Consider the following 5,447-nt stretch of genomic DNA (forward strand, 5'->3'; position numbering starts at 1 on the left):
GAATTAAACATATATTCCGTTATCTACGAGGAACGACAGACTTGGGACTTTTGTATTCAAAAGATGCTAATCCAAGTATAATTGGTTATGCCGATGCTGGATACTTATCTGATCCACACAAAGCACGTTCCCAAACAGGATATGTATTTACTCGTGGAGGCACTGCAATTTCTTGGCGTTCACAGAAACAAACGCTCGTAACAAGTTCATCAAATCATGCCGAGATTATTGCAATACATGAAGCAAGTCGTGAATGTGTGTGGTTAAAATCAATGACCCAACATATCCAAATCTCATGCGGATTATCATTCGACGAGAAGCCTGTGATACTATATGAAGATAATGCTGCATGTGTTGCTCAAATGAAAGAAAGATACATAAAAAGCGACAGAACTAAACATATTCCTCCTAAGTTCTTCGCATTCACCAAGGAGTTTGAGAAGAATAAATGTATTGATGTTCGTCACATTCAATCAAGTGAAAACTCATCAGATCTCTTCACAAAGGCACTTCCTACGACAATATTCAGAAAGCATATATATAATATTGGGATGCGCAATCTACGAAATCTGTGAAGAATTGTTCGTGTCAACATAAGGGGGAGTTTACGTGACTGCACTCTTTTTCCCTTAATATGATTTTTATCCCAATGGGTTTTTCCTAGTAAGGTTTTCAACGAGGCAGTATAAAAACACGTAATGAAGACAATCATTATGATCATCATCACAAGGGGGAGTGTTGAAAAATAATATTTAAAATGTATATATTGAATATTTGAATGTTGAATATTTGAATGTTGAAAATTAGGTGTTGAATATTGAAATTTGTGTGTGATGATGAAAGTAATGATGTAATTTATTTTTGTATTATTTGTAAAAATTTTCTATAAATAGATCTCTCATTTGTGAAGAAAATCACAACTGAGTTGAGAGAAAAATATTATAAAGTATGTAGTGTGATAATTTTGAGAGTTTGAGATTTTTATTTTTTACCGTAAATTTTTACTTTTTAACAACAATTATTTCTATTTTTATTTGTCTAAAATACTCAAAAACAAGAAAGACAATTGCGTCTCACTGACGTAATGGAATCTGATGTTTTCGGTTTATTTAATTTAATTATTGAAAACGAATTTCTTCATATCTGAGGGAAATGGAATTTGTGGGTATTGAAATCTTGGGAATATGGGAAATAAGGCTTTATGGGATTTGGAGTATGTGGGTTTTTTTATGCTCCTCTCTCTCTTTCTGATGGGCGTTTTCCAGGCTTCTGGCAGTGTGGTTTCGATAGGCAACAATGTCACTTTATCCTTCGAAAATACCGAATCTAATTTTGGTGAGTTCATTTGTTTGATTTTCGGGGGAATTTATTGATTGATCGATTTTTTTTTTTTTTAATGTGAATCAAGATGGTGTAGGTTTTTATTCAACCATAATGGAAATTTAGGTTCTTTCCGGAACAAAAAATAATTGAAATGTAGGTGGTTTGAGTCTGATTTGTTTGTTTCTTCTTTCCTAATTTTCTCCAAGGATATGCAGTATCTGCTTGATTTATTCTATTTGTTTTTAACTGCTTGAGTAGTTCAGCTCCTTGTGATTCCGGTTTTTATTCGTGATTGGGTTTTTGATAGAAAGATTGAGCCTTTATCTGATATCAATACATGAGAATCAAAGAAAAAATTCTAATCTTGTGCTTAAGCGTAGTGGGATTTGTGGCCTTGGAACTGTAGTAGTGTGGGTTATTGAATTTTACGGCTTTAGTGTTGTGGAATCGATTTTTTGCTGACATTCCAAAACTTTCGGGGTGGTTTGCTAGTTTTGGAAGCGTGACAATTTGAGAAACTCGTATTATGAACTCGGAAGTTACAATTTCGATCCTTTCAGTACCTTGTGGCGATTTCATTCATGCACCAATTTCTGAGCTAATGTTAATATTATCAACTTGGTAATATGTCATGTTAGCCTGTGTTTAGGAGGCATTTGCTGATGTTAATTTTTTTGGTCATCTCAGCTCCATTGCTTAAAGGATCTGGGAAATGTGGCGTATTGTATGCGGCAGACCCTTTGGATGCATGCTCACCACTGACCAATAAAGTTATTTCGATATTGAATGATCTCAGGTCCCCATTTGTGTTGATAATTAGAGGAGGTTGTAGTTTTGAGGATAAAGTCAGGACCGCACAAGCTGCAGGATTCAGAGCAGTCATTGTCTATGACAATGAAAACGGTGCTCTAATTGCAAGTAATGTTATTCTCCTGTAGGAAGTTTATTGCGACTTTATTAATGGATTCATTGCTCCGTTCATTAAGTTTTACAAAATTGATTTTTTTTTAACACATTGAGTTTTACACACAATTGATTTTAATTTTTGTTTGTATTTTGTGATGCTAGGATATTGATACCTATGATTTGGAAATTCTGTGCGAGTTAAATGAAACTTCATTGACCAATATGAGTTGAAAATGATCTAGTCTACTCTTCTCATCCTTTTACGAAAGAAAGAGGAGACTGAGAGAGCAAAATTATGTTTCTATTTGCAGTCAATTTTCTGATACAGTGGAGAAGCCGTAATATTTGTTGCACAAAGCAATAAGCTTATTTATCTAAACCATTATCAGTTGCAAACCAACAAACCACCCACTTGTTTACATCAATAATAAGTATGAAATTCACGAAACCTAATACATTCTTTAAAATTGATGTTTGTCATTGTCCTAGCTTTTGTTTTGTAGAGTAAGATACTGCAAAGTATTTTTTAGCGCCTTATGTGAGACATTTTATGTGTGACAATGATGAATTGGAAACTGGCAAACTAAAGCACTATATATTTCACACTTCTTGCCAACTGGGCCTCAGGATATTGTTTAGGTGTCAATTGAAACAACTTTAAGTGATTCTATGCTTTTCCAATTAATCTTGCTTCATTGTTGATCACCTCTTTATTAACTCTTCTCGAGCAATAAACTAGTACAAACATGAATCAGGGCCAAACCTGCTTAAGCTAAACCCTTGATCTCTCTATATAATGATTCTTGCATTGTGAATCTTGTTTTCTGTTTGTTAGTGAACCTTTAATGTCTTCATTCTTTATCTATTATCTACAGGTAAGGCATATTCTTTAATTTCTCTTGCTTCAGTTTCCCTTTTTAGTCCCACTATAAATTTTTAGTTCCTTGAGATAAATATACGTACATCATACATACATACATATATAAAATGTTGTCTTTAAGGCTTGTAGAGTGCGCTCATATTAAAAAAGTTCTACTTCATTGCCTTTTAAACTGCAGTGGCTGGACATTCTATCGGCATCGACATACCTGCAGTTTTTGTTTCGAAAATTTCTGGAGAAACACTAAGAGATTATGCTAATATCCCTGATATGGATTTGTGGATTGTCCCGACCTTTCAAAACACAGCGTGGTCTATCATGGGTATTTCCTTCATTTCATTGCTTGCCATGTGTGCTGTGGTAGTTTCCTGTCTCTTCGTCCTAAGGCACTGCAATAGAAGAAGAGAATGGCCTCGAGCTCCACGTGTACAAGAATTCCATGGGATGAGCAGCCGATTGGTGAAAGCCATGCCAACTCTAATCTTTACAACAGAGCTGGAGGATAATTGTACTTCGGAAGCTTGTACTATATGTCTCGAAGACTATATTGTTGGAGAGAAGCTCAGAATTCTGCCATGCTGCCACAGTAAGTTATTTCTCATCTCTGAAGCACTCAATGTATATCCTTTTGTGTTATTTATTGTTTCTGTGCAGGCTTATGCCATCCTGCCTGTGAGACGTAAATCCCTGGTTTAGTTAGGTAGATGCAAAGTTACATACTTCAAACTTTTATTGAAAACCTTAGATTTTTAAAAGGCTACTTATAAAATTTGAATAATCTCCCTTGGGAGAAGGGGAATCCCTCCACTCTGCCCCACTCCTCTTTCCTGCCCTGGCTTATTTAGCTGAGTGACTTTTTTCATATATTGACAGAGTTTCATGCCAATTGTGTCGAAACTTGGCTGACCTCATGGAGAACATTCTGCCCCATTTGCAAGCGTGATGCAAGAAGCCGCGAGGGAAACCCACCATCATCAGAATCTACACCATTGCTGTCGGCTCTTGTTTCTTCATCTCCACTATTATCATCTTATAGATCATCCTTAGAGTCATCGTCAGCCACAGAATTCGGCCATTTCTCTTTTCTTCCCCCCTCAGTTTCTCATCTCCAACCTGCCTCAGAAACACATTTTAATCAATTGCACCACCAGAACACAGCTCAAACTACTCTCGACCTATCATCTCAAAGGTCTCATATTGCTTTCGTAGGTAACTATGCACTATCTCCTCCCAATTCCAGATACCCAACTCCATATGTTCCAGGCAATGGTAGTTATATGGCTTACATGAATCGTCTACCCTTAGCTTGTACTCAATCTCTTCCACAGTGTTAAAAGTGTACACATTTGATCAGAAAGCTCATTAAGAACTTAATATGGTTGAATTGAAACTTGTATCCTCTTCAAGGCAACTGAAGATTGTTCATCGACGCCGATAAAAACGATTGGAGAAGCCAATATGATGTTTTTTGAAGTCTGATATTTTGTGGTCAATCAGCTCCTCGCCTATCGACGAAGCCATTTATTTTACACTCAATACCAGGATCCAAGTCTTCCTGGGTGCATGAGTGAATAAACCTTTAAAAGAAAATTTGGGTTTCCAATTTGACACTCAGACCAAACTTTGTACACTTCGTATACGTGTTCAAGATTTGTTATCGTTATTCTGTCAAGTTTTTGTCCGCTTCACAGAATTAGTCATCTTTCTTTCAAGTTTTATATAATAAAACAAGTCCACTTTATCATTTACATTGAAACAGAACGGATCGTCCGACCATAATTAAAATATGACAAAATCTTTGTACGAGCACATCAGTGCAACTGTGGAGTGACAAAATTGATCTCTTCGAGTTGCTACACAAATAATAAATTCACGGCACAATACGATAAATAAATGACACGAAGATACACCAGGATGTGCCTTGAATAGCAATCATTCTCTATATCTTCTTCGTGTTGTGTTTTGTTCCATAGGAAGCTCTCGATGTCGAGTTCCATGAAAGAGCAGGGGTCGGAATATCAAAGTTATACCATACCACACAGATGCCTGAATTACCCTTCCTATTGTTAGAGTAGATGTCCTGTAAGTCAACTGTTGACTAGAGAATTTATTGACTCAGTTGTAATAAACAATATTTATTTTAATGTAATTCATTCTTTCATGGTTTATTATTTCTTTATCTGTATATCCATGTGATCAACATAGATAAAGACATTGACTATACTTTAATACAAATGAATTGTAATTCGATGCTGAAACTTATCTGTAAACACTGTATAATCTAAATTCGTTCCTAGTCGATTCAGCCGCCTAAAACATGGATAAAAGTCGCTTGAGC

At 35.8% G+C, this 5,447-nt stretch overlaps 1 pseudogene; it reads left to right on the plus strand.

The window, feature by feature from the left end:
- The first annotated feature begins 1,069 nt into the window (after positions 1 to 1,069).
- Positions 1,070 to 5,139, plus strand: LOC140967119 (receptor homology region, transmembrane domain- and RING domain-containing protein 2-like; annotated as a pseudogene).
- Positions 5,140 to 5,447: the final 308 nt, after the last annotated feature.

Source organism: Primulina huaijiensis, chromosome 2, assembly GCF_012295235.1.
Source record: "Primulina huaijiensis isolate GDHJ02 chromosome 2, ASM1229523v2, whole genome shotgun sequence".
Lineage (NCBI taxonomy): Eukaryota > Viridiplantae > Streptophyta > Magnoliopsida > Lamiales > Gesneriaceae > Primulina > Primulina huaijiensis.